At 47.2% G+C, this 15,780-nt stretch overlaps 1 non-coding gene across 1 annotated transcript; it reads right to left on the bottom strand.

Annotated features, from left to right (window-relative positions):
- Positions 1–349: 349 nt before the first annotated feature.
- Positions 350–421, bottom strand: trnaq-uug (transfer RNA glutamine (anticodon UUG)). Its single transcript has one exon. It is a non-coding gene; the product is annotated as a tRNA-Gln (tRNA).
- Positions 422–15,780: the final 15,359 nt, after the last annotated feature.

The following is a 15,780-nucleotide window of genomic DNA, read 5'->3' on the forward strand; positions in this document are numbered from 1 at the left end:
TGCTGCACGAAAGAAAAGCAATTGTTAACTTTTTTCGAGAATACGAAGTGCAATGCCTACATTTCAAGAAGCACTGCTTTCAATTTCAACAAGTATTCCAGCCGAATGCAGCTTGCAAAGAAAATGTTGAGCAATCTGCTGTGCAGTCAAACGAAGCACTGGACAACACACATCTTTCTGCCATGCTTATTTGGAAATGGGAATGAGAGGTTCAGACTATCATTTGCTGTTGAGAACAATAAATCAACCGTCATTGATTCAGGCAGCAAACGGTCCCGTAACCGTGGTTTGCATGCAGATGCCAAGCTTGTATGTCACAAATTTCCAGCAGCTGGGACAACAATAATTCAGGTTCCACCGAGATTCGAACTCGGATCGCTGGATTCAAAGCCCAGAGTGCTCACCATTACACCATGGAACCGTTGCTGAAGAGTGCATTAGATTATTTTCTCAAAATCAACAACATTACCATCTCCACCATTATACTTTGTCTCGGCCTTGTCTCATCCTTAACTTCAGCTTGATCACTTGCCCCTCTGCTAAGCCTCGGTTATGAGCAAATTACACAGCTGCCTTGATGGCTATCGGTTCACAAATCTCTGCTTCTTTTTCACACTGCTCATAGCAGCTTGTATTGCAGTCCTGTCAGGTAAAATGATTATAATCTTTGCAAGGCACTGCTGCACGAAAGAAAAGCAATTGTTACCTATTTTCGAGAAGACGAAGTGCAATGCCTACATTTCAAGAAGCACTGTTTTAATTTCAACAATTATGCCAGCTGAATGCAGCTTGCAAAGAAAATGTTGAGCAATCTGCTGTGCAGTCAAACGAAGCACTGGACAACACACATCTTTCTGCCCCGCTTATTTGGAACTGGGAATGAGAGGTTGAGCCTATCATTTGCTGTCGCGAACAATAAATCAACCGTCATTGATTCAGGCAGCAAACGGTCCAGTAACCGTGGTTGGTATGCAGATGCCAACCTTGTATGTCACAAATTTCCTGCAGCTGGGACAACATGAATTCCGGTTCCACCGAGAATCGGACCGCAGATCGCTGGATTCAAAGCCCAGAGCGCTCACCATTACACCATGGAACCATTGCTGAAGAGTGATGTGCCTCAATAAATCCGAGACTCGATGTTAGCGAAACAAAACAAGGCCTTTATTGACTTAGAAGGTAACACATAGAGGAGAATGTATCTTCCATCCAGAGGTCTGACGTACTGGATGTGCTGCAGGCTGGGCCAGCTTACATAGGAGCCAGGTATGGGCGGAGCCCTACACACAGTACAATACAATGGAAATGAAACTGAAACCAACCACAGTCACAGGCAGAAAAATACTGATGAGTGATGAATGGAATATTTCATCACATTCACCCCTTCTATAGATTTATTCTGTTCAGGGGTTTGATAGTCCTCTGCGAACGACGTGGCTGTTGTGGTGCCGCGGGTGTTGGCTGGGTTTCCCCGGTGGCCTCCTGGGTCTCTGCCGGGGGTGCCGCCAGGGTTGTTGAAGGGGTAGTTGGTGGGGGTACCGTTGGTCGATGTTCTTCCGGGGGTGATGAAAGAGTAGTGGGTGGGTAAGAGTTGCTGTGGTCGTTGTTGCTGCTGTTGTCGTGGTTGTTGTCGTTACCAGCTGGGGCGACGTCTTTTATGGACACGGTGTCCTCCCATCCGTTGGCGTGCCGGACATACGCGTATTGGGGGTTGGCGTGGAGTAGGTGCACTGACTCCACGAGAGGGTCCGTCTTGTGGCCCCTCACATGCCTTCGCACGAATACCGGACCTGGGGTGGAGAGCCATGATGGCATGGACATGCCTGAGGTGGATTTCCGGGGAAAGACAAACATTCGCTCGTGAGGCATGGCATTAGTGGCAGTACACAATAGCGACCGTATCGAATGGAGCACATCTGTGAGGACTTCCTGCCAGCGGGAGATAGGGAGGCCTTTGGTCCTTAGGGCTAGAGTGACTGCTTTCCATACTGTCCCGTTCTCTCGCTCCACTTGACCATTACCCCGGGGGTTGTAGCTGGTGGTACGGCTCGTGGCGATCCCCCTGGACAGCATGTACTGGCGTAGCTCTTCACTCATGAAGGACGCCCCCCTATCCGTATGGATGTAGCTCCGCATAGCGAACAGGCAGAACAGGCTGTTGAGGCATTTAATGACGGTGGCGCTGGTCATGTCTGGGCAGGGGAAGGCGAATGGGAAACGAGAGTATTCGTCCACAATGTTCAGGAAGTAAACATTGCGGTCGACGGATGGGAGGGGACCCTTGAAATCTAAGCTGTGCCGCTCAAAGGGCCGTGTAGCTTTGATTAAGTGGGCTCTATCTGGACGGTAGAACCGAGGCTTGCACTCAGCGCAATTGCGACAGTTCCTGGTCAGGGACCGAACTTCCTCAATCGAGTAGGGTAAGTTGCGGGACTTTATGAAGTGGAACAGCCGCGTGACCCCTGGGTGGCAGAGGTCATTGTGGAGGGTCTGTGGCCGATCCCCGGTGGCGCTGGCACACATCCCTCATGAGAGGGCGTCGGGGGATTCGTTAAGGGCCCCTGGCCGGTAAATGATGTCATAATCGAAGGTGGAGAGCTCGATCCGCCACCTAAGAATCTTATCATTTTTAATCTTCCCCCTCTGTTTATTATTGAACATAAACGCTACCGACCGCTGGTCGGTAAGTAGGGTGGAGCGTTTGCCATCTAGGTAGTGGCACCAGTGGCGCACTGCCTCCACGATGGCTTGGGCCTCTTTTTCTATGGAGGAGTGTCTGATCTCAGGCCCCTGGAGGGTCCTCGAGAAGAAAGCTGCGGGCCGCCCTGCCTGGTTGAGGGTGGCCGCCAAGGCAAAGTCAGACGCATCACTTTCCACTTGAAAGGGAGTGTTCTCGTCCACTGCCTGTAGCGTGGCCCGCTCAATATCCTGCTTAATGCTTTTGAAGGCGGCATGGGCCTCTGCAGAGAGCGGAAAAGAGGATGCTTTCAAGAGAGGGCGGGCTTTGTCGGAGTAGTTGGGGATCCATTGGGAATAATAAGAAAATAACCCCAGGCACCTTTTCAGGGCTTTGGGAGTGTTGGGCAGGGGCAGCTCCCGTAGGGGGCGCAATCGGTCGGGCCTGGTCCAATTTCCCCATTCTCCACCACGCTGCCTAGTATGCAGAGGCGCGTGGTGTTGTAAATGCACTTGTCCTCCTTGTAGGTGAGGTTGAGTTTTTGTGCGGTTTTCAGGAACCTCTCGAGGTTCGAGTCATGATCCTGCTGGTTGTGACCGCAGATGGTGACGTTTTCGAGGTAGGGGGAGGTTGCCTGCAAGTGGTGGTCATCGACCTCTGGAAGACCGAGGCCCCATTCATCACCCCAAAGGGGACTCTGAGTAATTGGTAGAGGCGTCCGTTCGCCTCGAAGGTGGTGTACGGGCGGTCCTCTGGTCTGATAGGGAGCTGGTGGTACACTGACTTGAGGTTGATGCTGGAGAACACCCGGTATTGGGCGATTTGGTTCACCATTTCTGATATGCGGGGTAGCGGGTCGGCGTCTAGTTGGGTGTACCTGTTGATCATTTGGCTACAGTCGATCACCATCCGTTTCTTCTCACTACCCCTTACCACCACCACTTGGGCGCGCCACAGGCTATTGCTGCATTCAATAATGCGCTCTTTCAGGAGCCTGTCTACCTCGGTCGCGATAAACCGCTTGTCCTCCCAGCTGTACCTCCTGCTTTTGCTCGCTATTGGCCGGCAGTTAGGGGTAAGGTTCGCGAATAGCGAAGGCGGCTTTACCTTCAGGGTAGCCAGACCGCACACTGTGAGGGGCGGCTGGGACCCACCGTAATTGAGCGTGATGCTTTGGTGGTAGCACTGGAAATCCAGGCCCAAGATCACGCTCGCACGTAGATTCTTCATGATTAATACTTTAAAATTATCGTATACAGTTCCGTTAACGGACAATTGTACCGTGCAGTAACCCATAATGGTCGATGTCTGGGTTTTATCAGCCATAGAGTCGGTACCCCGAGTAGGGACCACCTTTAGGGAGAGTTGTTGTACCAGTTCAGGGTGGATAAAACTCTCCGTGCTTCCACTGTCAATTAAACATTTAACCCTGCACCCGTTTACCTCGATGTCCACCATTGATTTGGATAGCGGGTGCAGCCTGGTCTGGTCCACTGTGTCCGGTGCCACTGTAGGGCCCTGATTGAGACAAGATGGCGTCCACGCTGTCTGCTCACAAGATGGCGGACCCCACGAGATCGGGCAAGATGGCGTCCAAGATGGCCGCTCCCACGGTGCACACGCGATGGTGGTGGGTTTTCCGGCGGGGTTCCCTCTGCACACCTTCCCGAAGTGCCCCTTCTTACCACACTTAAAGCAGGTGGTGCCTTTCGCCGGGCACAGGTTTCTGGTGTGCTTCGGCTCCCCGCAGATGTAGCAGTTGGGTCCCTGACGCGTCGCGGCTGTCGTAGGGCTTCTGGGGGGAGAGCGGGGCCCCGACGGTGTCGGGCTGCCGGGCGGGGAAGATGCCTTCCAAGATGGCGGCGCCCTTGGTGCACACGTGGCGGCGTGGACGGCGCGGGCTGAAGAGTAGGCGTCCGAGTTTCTCTGGGCCACATCCAGGGATCGTGCTGTGTCCGCAGCCTGTTTCAGGTCCAATCCCGTTTTTTCCAGCAGTCTCTGCCGGATGTAAGTGGAGCTGAGGCCTGTGATAAAGGCATCGCGAACAAGCTCGTCAGTGTACACTGCGGCTTTTACATCTTGGCACTTGCAGTCTTTGCCAAGCGTTTTCAGGGTGCCTAGGAACTCCTCCACCGATTCCCCAGGTCGCTGTGCGCGAGTAGCGAGCAGATGCCTAGCATACACCTCATTCGTAGGCTGCTGGTAATGCACCTTTAAGATGTCGCAGGCGGCCGGGTACGTGTCGGCATCTTGGATGAGGGGGTAAACCCGGTGGCTTACCCAATTCCGCAGAATTCCGAGTTTCATACTCGCAGCGTCCGTAGCGTCTTTGACGGCTGCGGAATTGTCCAGGAAGAATTCCATACACATAAACCAGTGTCCGAAGCATGCCGATGCGTCCGAAGCATGCTGGTCCAAATCCAAACGTTCGGGTTTCAAGAGTTGATCCATTGTGTTGAAAATTAAGTCAATAAAATTGATGTGCCTCAATAAATCCGAGACTCGATGTTAGCGAAACAAAACAAGGCTTTTATTGACTTAGAAGGTAACACACAGAGGAGAATGTATCTTCCATCCAGAGGTCTGCCGTACTGGATGTGCTGCAGGCTGGGCCAGCCTACATAGGAGCCAGGTATGGGCGGAGCCCTACACACAGTACAATACAATGGAAATGAAACTGAAACCAACCACAGTCACAGTCAGAGAAATACTGATGAGTGATGAATGGAATATTTCATCACAAAGAGGTTGTTAGATTCTTTTCTCAAAATCAACAACATTACCGTCTCCACCATTATACTTTATCTCGGCCTGGTCTCATCCTTCACTTCAGCTTGTCCACTTGCCCCTCTGCTAAGCCTCGGTTCTGAGATAATCACACAGCTGCCTTGATGGCTATCAGTTCACAAATCTCTGCTTCTTTTTCACACTGCTCATAGCAGCTTGTATTGCAGTCCTGCCAGGTAAAATGTGTATAATCTTTGCAAGGCAATGTTGCATGTTAGAAAAGCAATTGTTAACTTTTTTCGAGAGTACGAAGTGCAATGCCTACGTTTCAAGATGCACTGCTTTCAATTTGAACAATTATGCCAGCCGAATGCAGCTTGCAAAGAAAATGTTGAGCAATCTGCTGTGCAGTCAAACGAAGCACTGGACAACACACATCTTTCTGACCCACTTATTTGGAATTGGGAATGAGAGGTTGAACCTATAATCTGATGTCGAGAACAATAAATCAACCGTCATTAATTCAGGCAGCAAACGGTCCAGTAACCGTGGTTGGTATGCAGATGCCAACCTTGTATGTCACAAATTTGCAGCAGCTGGGACAAGAAGAATTCAGGTTCCACCGAGATTCGAACTCGGATCACTAGATTCAAAGCCCAGGGTGCTCACACTTACACCATGGAACCTTTGCTGTATTGCGCATTAGATTCTTTTCTCAAAATCTACAACATTACCATCTCCACCATTATACTTTGTCTCGGCCTGGGCTCATCCTTAACTTCAGCTTGCCCACTTGCCCCTCTGCTAAGCCTCGGTTCTGAGCAAATCACACAGCTGCCTTGATGGTTATCGGTTCACAAATCTCTGCCTCTTTTTCACACTGCTCATAGCAGCTTGTAATGCAGTCCTGCCAGGTAAAATGTGAATAATCTTTGCAAGGCACTGCTGCACGAAAGATAAGCAATTGTGAACTTTTTTCGAGAATACGAATTGCAATGCCTTCGTTTCAAGAAGCACTGCTTTCAATTTCAACAATTATGCCAGCCGAATGCATCTTGCAAAGAAAATGTTGAGCAATCTGCTGTGCAGTCAAACGAAGCACTGGACAACACACATCTTTCTTGCCCCGCTTATTTGAAACTGGGAATGAGAGGTTGAGCCTATCATCTGATGTCGAGAACAATAAATCAACCATCATTGGTTCAGGCAGCAAACGGTCCAGTAACCGTGGTTGGTATGCAGATGCCAAGCTTGTATGTCCCAAATTTCCACCAGCTGGGACAAGAATTGAGGTTTCATCAAGATTTGAACTTGGATCGCTGGATTCAAAGTTCAGAGCGCTCACCATTACAACATGGAACCGTTGCTGAAAAGTTCATTAGATTCTTTTCTCAAAATCAACAACATTACCATCTCCACCATTATACTTTGTCTCGGCCTTGTCTCATCCTTAACTTCAGCTTGCCCACTTGCCCCTCTGCTAAGCCTCGGTTATGAGCAAATTGCACAGCTGCCTTGATGGCTATCGGTTCACAAATCTCTGCTTCTTTTTCACACTGCTCATAGCAGCTTGTATTGCAGTCCTGCCAGGTAAAATGTGTATAATCTTTGCAAGGCACTGCTGCACGAAAGATAAGCAATTGTTACCTTTTTTCGAGAATACGAAGTGCAATGCCTACATTTCAAAAAGCACTGCTTTTAATTTCAACAATTATGCCAGCCGTATGCAGCTTGCAAAGAATATGTTAATGAGAGGTTGAGCCGATCATTTGCTGTCGAGAACAATAAATCAACCGTCATGGATTCAGGCAGCAAACGGTCCATTAACCGTGGTTGGTATGCAAATGCCAACCTTGTATGTCCCAAATTTCCAGCAACTGGGACAACAAGAATTCAGTTTCCATTGAGATTCGAACTCAAATCGCTGGCTTCAGAGTCCAGAGGGTTCACCATTACACCATGGAACCGTTGCTGAAGAAGCTATTAGATTCTTTTCTCAAAATCAACAACATTACCGTCTCCACCATTATACTTTGTCTCGGCCTGGCCTCATCCTTAACTTCAGCTTGCCCACTTACCCCTCTGCTAAGCCTCGGTTCTGAGCAAATCACACAGCTGCCTTGATGGCTATCGGATCACAAATCTCTGCCTCTTTTTCACACTGCCCATAGCAGCTTGTATTGCAGTCCTGCCAGGTAAAATGAGTATAATCTTTGCAAGGCACTGCTGCACGAAAGAAAAGCAATTGTTAACTTTTTTCGAGAATACGAAGTGCAATTCCTACGTTTCAAGAAGCTCTGCTTTCAATTTCAACAATTATGCCAGCCGAATGCAGCTTGCAAAGAAAATGTTGAGCAATCTGCTGTGCAGTCAAACGAAGCACTGGACAATACACATCTTTCTGCCCCGCTTATTTGGAACTGGGAACGAGAGGTTGAGCCTATCATTTGCTGTCGAGAACAATAAATCAACCGTCATTGATTCAGGCAGCAAACGGTCCCGTCATCGTGGTTGGTATGCAAATGCCAACCTTGTATGTCCCAAATTTTCAGCAGGTGGGACAACAAGAATTCAGGTTCCACTGAGATTTAAACTCGGATCGCTGGATTCAAAACCCAGAGTGCTCACCATTGCTCCATGGAACCGTTGCTGAAGAGGTAATTAGATTCTTTTCTCAAAATCAACAACATTACCGTCTCCACCATTGTACTTTGTCTCGGCCTGGTCTCATCCTTAACTGCAGCTTGCCCACTTACCCCTCTGCTAAGCCTCGGTTCTGAGCAAATCACACAGCTGCCTTGATGGCTATCGGTTCACAAATCTCTGCCTCTTTTTCACACAACTCATAGCAGCTTGTATTGCAGTCCTGCCAGGTAAAATGTGGAAAAATCTTTGCAAGGAACTTCTGCACGAAAGATAAGCAATTGTTAACTTTTTTCGAGAATTGCAAAGAAAATGTTGAGCAATCTGCTGTGCAGTCAAACGAAGCACTGGACAACACACATCATTCTTGCCCCGCTTATTTGGAACTGGAATGAGAGGTTGAGCTTATCATCTGATGTGGAGAACAATAAATCAACCATCATTGATTCATGCAGCAAACTGTCCAGTAATCGTGATTGGTCTGCAGATACCAAGCTTGTACGTCCCAAATTTCCAGCAGCTGGGACAACAAGAATTCAGCTTCCACCGACATTTGAATTCAGATCGCTGGATTCAGAGTCCAGAGTGCTCACCATTACACCATGGTACCGTTGCTGAAGAGCGCATTAGATTCTTTTCTCAAAATCAACAACATTGCCGTCTCCACCATTATACTTTTTCTCGGCCTGCTCTCATCCTTAACTTCAGCTTGCCCACTTACCCCTCTGCTAAGCCTCGGTTCTGAGCAGATTACACAGCTGCCTTGATGGCTATCGGTTCACAAATCTCTGCTTCTTTTTCATACTGCTCATAGCAGTTTGTATTGCAGTCCTGCCAGGTAAAATGTGTGTAATCTTTGCAAGGCACTGCTGCACGAAAGATAAGCAATTATTAACTTTTTTCGAGAATACGAAGTGCAATGCCTACGTTTCAAGAAGCACTGCTTTCAATTTCAAAAATTATGCCAGCCGAATGCAGCTTGCAAAGAAAATGTTGAGCAATCTGCTGTGCAGTCAAACGAAGCACTGGACAACACACATCTTTCTGCCCCGCTTATTTGGAACTGGGAATGAGATGCTGAGCCTATCATCTGATGTCAAGAACAATAAATCAACCGTCATTGATTCAGGCAACAAGCGGTCCAGTAACCGTGGTTGGTATGCAGATGCCAAGCTTGTATGTCCCAAATTTCCAGCAGCTGGGACAACAAGAATTCAGGTCCTACCGAGATTTGAACTCAGATCGTTGGATTCAAAGTCCAGAGAGCGCACCATTACACCATGGAACCATTGCTGAAGAGGTTGTTAGATTCTTTTCTCAAAATCAACAACATTACCGTCTCCACCATTATACTTTGTCTCGGCCTGGTCTCATCCTTAACTTCAGCTTGCGACTTGCCCCTCTGCTAAGCCTCGGTTCTGAGCAAATCACACAGCTGCCTTGATGGCTATCGGTTCACAAATCTCTGCTTCTTTTTCACACTGCTCAGAGCAGATTGCATTGCAGTCCTGCCAGGTAAAATGTGTATAATCTTTGCAAGGCACTGCTGCACGAAAGAAAAGCAATTGTTAACTTTTTTCGAGAATATATCTAGCAACCGTAATTGTAATTTTAACGAGTTATTATTTCGTTGTTAAATGAATGTTATGTGCTGTTTATCTGAAAGGGGAGGAATTGTTATGTATGTACCTTTAAGGGAAGAACTGGTCTCAGACTGCAGAACCGGCAGTGACCACCCCTGTATAACAGGCCCTAGCAGGCTTCTGTAGTTTCAGTTTCCATGTTGTCTCCATTCAGTAAAGACTTCTTATAATCAACTCCTGCAGTCCGTGTCTCAATTATACACGGACATAATAATCACAGGCACGGCTATCAATCAATTCATTGCCAGTATGAAAAATGCAATATTTGAAACTTAGCAACGTGTGCAAGACTGGAATCAGAGAGTCTATGGCCCATGATAATTTGAGCATTAAGATGTTCATTAGCCCTTCCTGTATTGCTCAGTAGCCCACTGTGTGAGAGACTACGAACCACGGGCATTTTCAGTTCTGTGTGGGGCTCAGCACCGTACCTGCAGCTGAAGATTGAACTTGATTTGGCTCGTGATCAGTGCGGCTCAGTGAGACTTCGGACCGACTCTCCCTTCACAACCCATCAGCGTGGAGAAAAGAACAGGGAATTTTACACATGTGTTGTGCTCTGTAACTTTATTTGAATATTCCATTGCATTTCACGCTGTGTCCAACACGGTGAGGTCCCCCGTGTTGTGTCCGCTTTGTATCTTTATCAACACTCCAGCTTTACATTAACACAACCTGAGCTCCGAGATCTGGTCTGGTCACATTGCCCGAAGTGAGAATGAGTGACAGGGGCAATGCCACCCGGGGATAGAAAATCCTCCAAAATAACGACAGAATACTACACTTGATGTGAAGTCGAAATAACTCAGCAGGAAAGCGTTAGACTGAAAATTTGAAAGTCCCTGGTTCGATCACGGGTTTCGGCAGGTTTTCGTTACTTTTTTCTCCTTCACTACAAGAGGAGCGAATCAGCAGAGATTTTACGCACCTGATGCCGAGTTTCCCAAACGAATGGGAATGAAACCACATTGGATCATGCTGGATCCGGCTCCAACCGTCCGATGCAGGTTCGAATCCAGTCGGAGTCCCGCCGTATGCTTTTTATACCGGGACAGTGTTTGAGGGAGGGGCTGTGGTGTGATAATAAATTTTAGAATGAGGTTTGTTAGACCATAGAGCTCTCTTTCTGTTATTTTTGATTTACTCACTGCCCAGTTGTATATACGAACAGTTAACAATGTTTAAGCGATGTGGTGTGTTCAAAGTTTGTGCCGTAACTCGGCCACACAGTGTAAGCCTAAAAGACAATATGCCAGGCTGGGTTCGAGCCTGCCCAACGAGAGCATTGCGGTCGGTTAGCTCAGTTGGTGAGAGGGTGGTGATACTAACAGCAATGTCGCGGGTTCCATCCCCGTACGGGCTATCCAAAATTTTTTATAATTTTACGCTTTTCCCGCAGATTTAAAATACAAACTTTATAAGGATGCCAATGCACACAAATTCTCACGGGGGATTTATTTGGATTAACATCCATTGCACCTTTGCCACCAGGGCTGGAAACTTGCTGCAGTTTCCCTGGTGGTCTAGTGGTTAGGATTCGGCGTTGTTAATGCTGCGGCCGGGGTTCGATTCCCGGTCAAAAAACAGTGTGCTTTGGGGCTGTTTGAATTACCACCATACAATGCACACTTACGGAGTAATGCTCTCTCCTGATTCAACTTTCCACACTGCTGCTCAACATCACTCTTCATACAGTGATACAAAATGAATTTCCTTGACTTCTGTGAAATGCGTGCTGTTTCAAAGTCAGCAGGAATTGATTTCTGTCATCATTAAGACTGGCTGATTGAAACTTTAAACAGTGTCAGGACAGTCATGGTTTTTATCAGTCTTCCGTGAATCTTCTTGCCCACTGCTTCTCCCTAACACACTTCCCTTATCACAGGCACGACTATCAATCAATTCGTTGCCAGTTTGAAAAATGCATCATTTGAAACTTAGCAACGTGTGCAAGGCTGGAATCAGAGAGTCTGTGGGCCGTGATAACTTAACCTGAGCATTGAGATGTTCATTAGCCCTTCCTGTATTGCTCAGAACCCCACTGAGTCAGGACCGAAGAGACCACAGGCCGGGCATGGAGCTTAGTCATTTTCAGGTTTGTGTGGGGCTCAGCACCATACCTGCAGCTGGAGATTGAACTTGATTTCAGTTTGGCACTTGATCAGTGCGGTGAGAGCGCCGAATCCTAACCAGTAGACCACCAGGGAAGCTGCAGCAAGCCTCCTGCCAGCAAGCACAGCAACACAGTCTTTCCTGCTTGCTCCTTTGAATTTTGCGCCAGGCAAACTGTTGGAATGAGGTTTGTTAGATTAAAGATCTCTTTTACCTGCCAAGCTTCATTCCCTAAAACTAAGTCCAGAACCGCCCCCTCCCTTGTTGGGCACGGATGTTGCTTTCCACTTATCAGCCCGACTGAATGCTGTCCAGGATTTCCATCATGCGGGCACAGACTGCTTCATTATCTGAGGAGTTGTGAATTGAACTGAGCATCCCAACTTCTGACCTTACAACGGAGGGAAGGTCTTTGATGAAGCAGCTGAATATGTTGGGCCCAGAACACTGCCCTGAGGTACTCCTGCAGCGATGTCCTGGAGCTGAGATGATTGGCCTCCACCAACCACAACCATCGTAATTTGATCTAGGTGTAAATCCTGCCAGTTGAGAGAGCCCCTGTGATTCCCATTGACTTCAATTTTCCGAAGGCCCCTTGATGCCACAGTCGGTCAAATGATGCAATGATATCAAGGGCAGTCACCTTCAACTCACCATTGGAATTGAGCTCTTTAATCGATGGTGCAACAGAGGCTGTAATGAGGTCTGAAGCTGAGCGGTCCTGGGGGAATCCAATTTGAGAATATGGGAGCAGGTAATTGGTGTGTAAGCCACACCATCCATCACTTGTGGTGATGATTGAGAGTGGAGTGATTCGGCAGTAATTGTCCGCTTTACATTTGTCCCACTTCTTGTGGACAGGATATACCTGGGCAATTTTCCACTTTGTCGGGTAGATACCACTGTTTTAGCTGTACTAGAACAGCTTCCCCGAGGCGTGGCTATTTCTGGAGCACAAGCTTTTAGTGCTGCAGACGGAGTTTTGTAGGAGCCCATTGCATTTGCTGTAACTAATGACCTCAACTGTATCTTAATATCCCTTGGAATTAATCGAATTGAATGATGACTGGCTTCTCTCAGGATGGATACAGACACTTCAGCTTTGTCTTTTCTGTTTATTTACTCCATCTAATCATTTTCTTGATTTTATAACCCTCTGTCACATTTCCTCTTAGCCGTCTATGCTCTAAGGAGAACAGCTCCAGCTTCTCTGGTCTATCCACGTAACGGCAATCGTTCATCACTGGAACCAATGAAGTAAATCTCTTCTGTGCTCTCTTCAAATCTTTCATGTCCTTCTGAAAGTGCGGCGCCCAGAATAGGACTCAATACTCCAGCTGCAGCCCAACTAGTATTTTATATTGGTTATCCACAACTTCATGCCGTTTGGACATTATGCTTCTATTTAAATAGACAAGGATCACACATGGTTTATTAACAGCGTTCTAAACCTGTTCTTCCATCTTCAACGAATTGTTCACAAACACCCCCAGTTATGTCTGTCCGTTAACCCTTTCAAAATTATTCAATTTAGCTTGTAATCTCGCCTTATTCTTCCTACCAAATCATATCAACTCACAATTTTCAGCGTTGAATTTCATCTAAATGTGTCCACCCATTACAACAGCCTGTCTATGTCCTCCTTTTTTAAAATTCGTTCATGGGATGTGGGCGTCGCTGGAAAGGCCAGCATTTGTTTTCCATTCCTAATTGCCTTTGGGAAGGTGGTGGCGAGCCGCCTTCTTCAACCGCTGCAGTCCGTGTTGTGAAGGTAGTCCCACTGTGCTGTTAGGGATGGAGTTCCAGGATTTTAACCCAGCGACGATGAAGGATGGTGTGTGACTTGGAGGGGAACTTGGAGGTGGTGCTGTTCCCATGCACCTGCTGCCCTTGTCCTTCTAGGTGGAAGAATTCACGGGTTTGGGAGGTGCTGCCGAAAAAGTCTTGGCGAGTTGCTGCAGTGCATCTTGTAGATGGTACTCACTGCATCCACGGTGCACCGGTGGTGAAGGGAGTGAATGTTTAAGGTGGTGAATGGGGTGCCAATGAAGCGAGCTGCTTTGTCCTGGATGGTGTCTAGATTCTTGCGTATTGTTGGAGCTGCACTCATCCAGGCAAGTGGAGATTATTCCATCACACATCTTGTTTGTCCCTTGTAGATGCTGGAAAGTGTTTGGGGAGTAAGGAGCTGAGACACTCGCCGCAGAATACCAACCCTCTGACCTTCTCTTCTTGATACACTATTTATATGGCTGGTACAGTTAAGTTTCTGTTCAATGGTGACCCCCAGGATACATATGCTGGGGAATTCGCCGATGGTAATACCGTTAATTGTCATGGAACGGTGGTTAGACTCTCGGTTGTTGGAGATAGTAATTGCCTCGCACTTCTGTGGCGCAAATGTTACCTGTCGCATATCAGCCCAATCCTGAATGCCGCCCTGGTCATGTTGCATGCGGGCTAGGACTGCTTCTTTATCTGAGAAGTTGTGAATTGCGCTGAACACTGTGCAGTTATCATCGAACATCCCCATTTCTGACCTTATCTTGAAGGGAGGGTCATTGATGAAGCAGCTGAATATGTATGGGCCTAGGACACTACCATGAGGAAATCCTGCAGCGATGTCCTGGGCTGTGATGATTGAACTTCAACCACCACGAATTGAAGTCTCTTACTCTCTTCCTCACTGTTGCATGTTTCGTATCCTCTGCACATTTCAAAATTTTGCCTATACCCCCAAATCCATGTCGTTAATGTATGCCAAGCACAGCAGTGGTCCGAGTAGTGAACCCTAGGGAACACCAATTTACACCTCTATACATTCTGCAATAACAGCCATTCACCACAAATCGCTGTTTTCTATCCCTTCGTCCCCCTTTATATCCATGCTGCTACTCCCCCTTTTATTGCATGGGTTTCAAATTTGCTCAGATGCCTAATATATGGAGCATTATCAAACGACATTTTAAAGTCAATATTCACAATAACACAATCACTGCCCTCACCCACCCTCTCTGTTACCTCAGCAAAAAACTCAATCATGTATCTCACATAACTCTCTTGCGCAAAAATCATTTGACGCTGGGTCAATTGTTAATTTTAAATCTGATATTGATAGATTTATGTTACCCAAAGTAATCAAGGGACATGGGGCAAAGCCCGGTAAATGGAGTTAGGTAATAGATCAGCCGTGATCCCCTTGAATGGCACGAGGGGCTGAATGGCTACTACTACTGTTCCTATGTTGCTATGCTCCTGTGTTCCTAACAGGTTTATTGGGGATCGCCAGCTTATATTTCTGAGGTTATGACGGATTACTGGGTCGACAGCCAATATATCTGTGATTAGGAGGGTTTATTGTGACCAACTGCCTATATGTATATGGGTTTATCGCAATTTACTGCAAACTATAGCCGTTATATCTGGGGTTATCAGGGTTCACTTGGATTACCAGCTATATTATTGAGTTTTTCGGGATTTACTGGGATCAACAGCCTATATATTTTGCTGTCCATAGTTTATTAGAATTGCCAGCTTACATGTTCAGTATTTATTGGGAAAGTGTTCCTGTGTAACAGCCTCTGTCTGTAGCATAACACATTCTGCCGAGTCTCCGAGATAACCAGGGCCTCACAATAAGATATATTTAGGTGCAACCTCCAGAATGATAAATGCTTATTGAGATCAGTGACTTCTAGATAAGGTGGCTCTTACAGAGCACGGTTCAGTGAAGTGCACATCGTTCAATGAACATCGTTATATTTTTAAGCAATGCGAGGAGCTCACGGGTTTCTAAGTCATTGAGCTAAAGACAATCCATTCAGCTGTCAGTTCTGCTTCCCTTTTCTCATTATCAGTGATTACCCACCAATGCAAGACTGCCGCATCTACACTCTACCCCTGAACATCGGCCTCTCTGAAATTTCTCCCGTCTGCCTACCACTCTTTGACCCCATTCCAACTCGGTGTCGTACAACC

The sequence above is a fragment of the Somniosus microcephalus genome, unplaced genomic scaffold (assembly GCF_052327205.1).
Source record: "Somniosus microcephalus isolate GS21.2 unplaced genomic scaffold, FLI_Smic_1.0 scaffold532, whole genome shotgun sequence".
Lineage (NCBI taxonomy): Eukaryota > Metazoa > Chordata > Chondrichthyes > Squaliformes > Somniosidae > Somniosus > Somniosus microcephalus.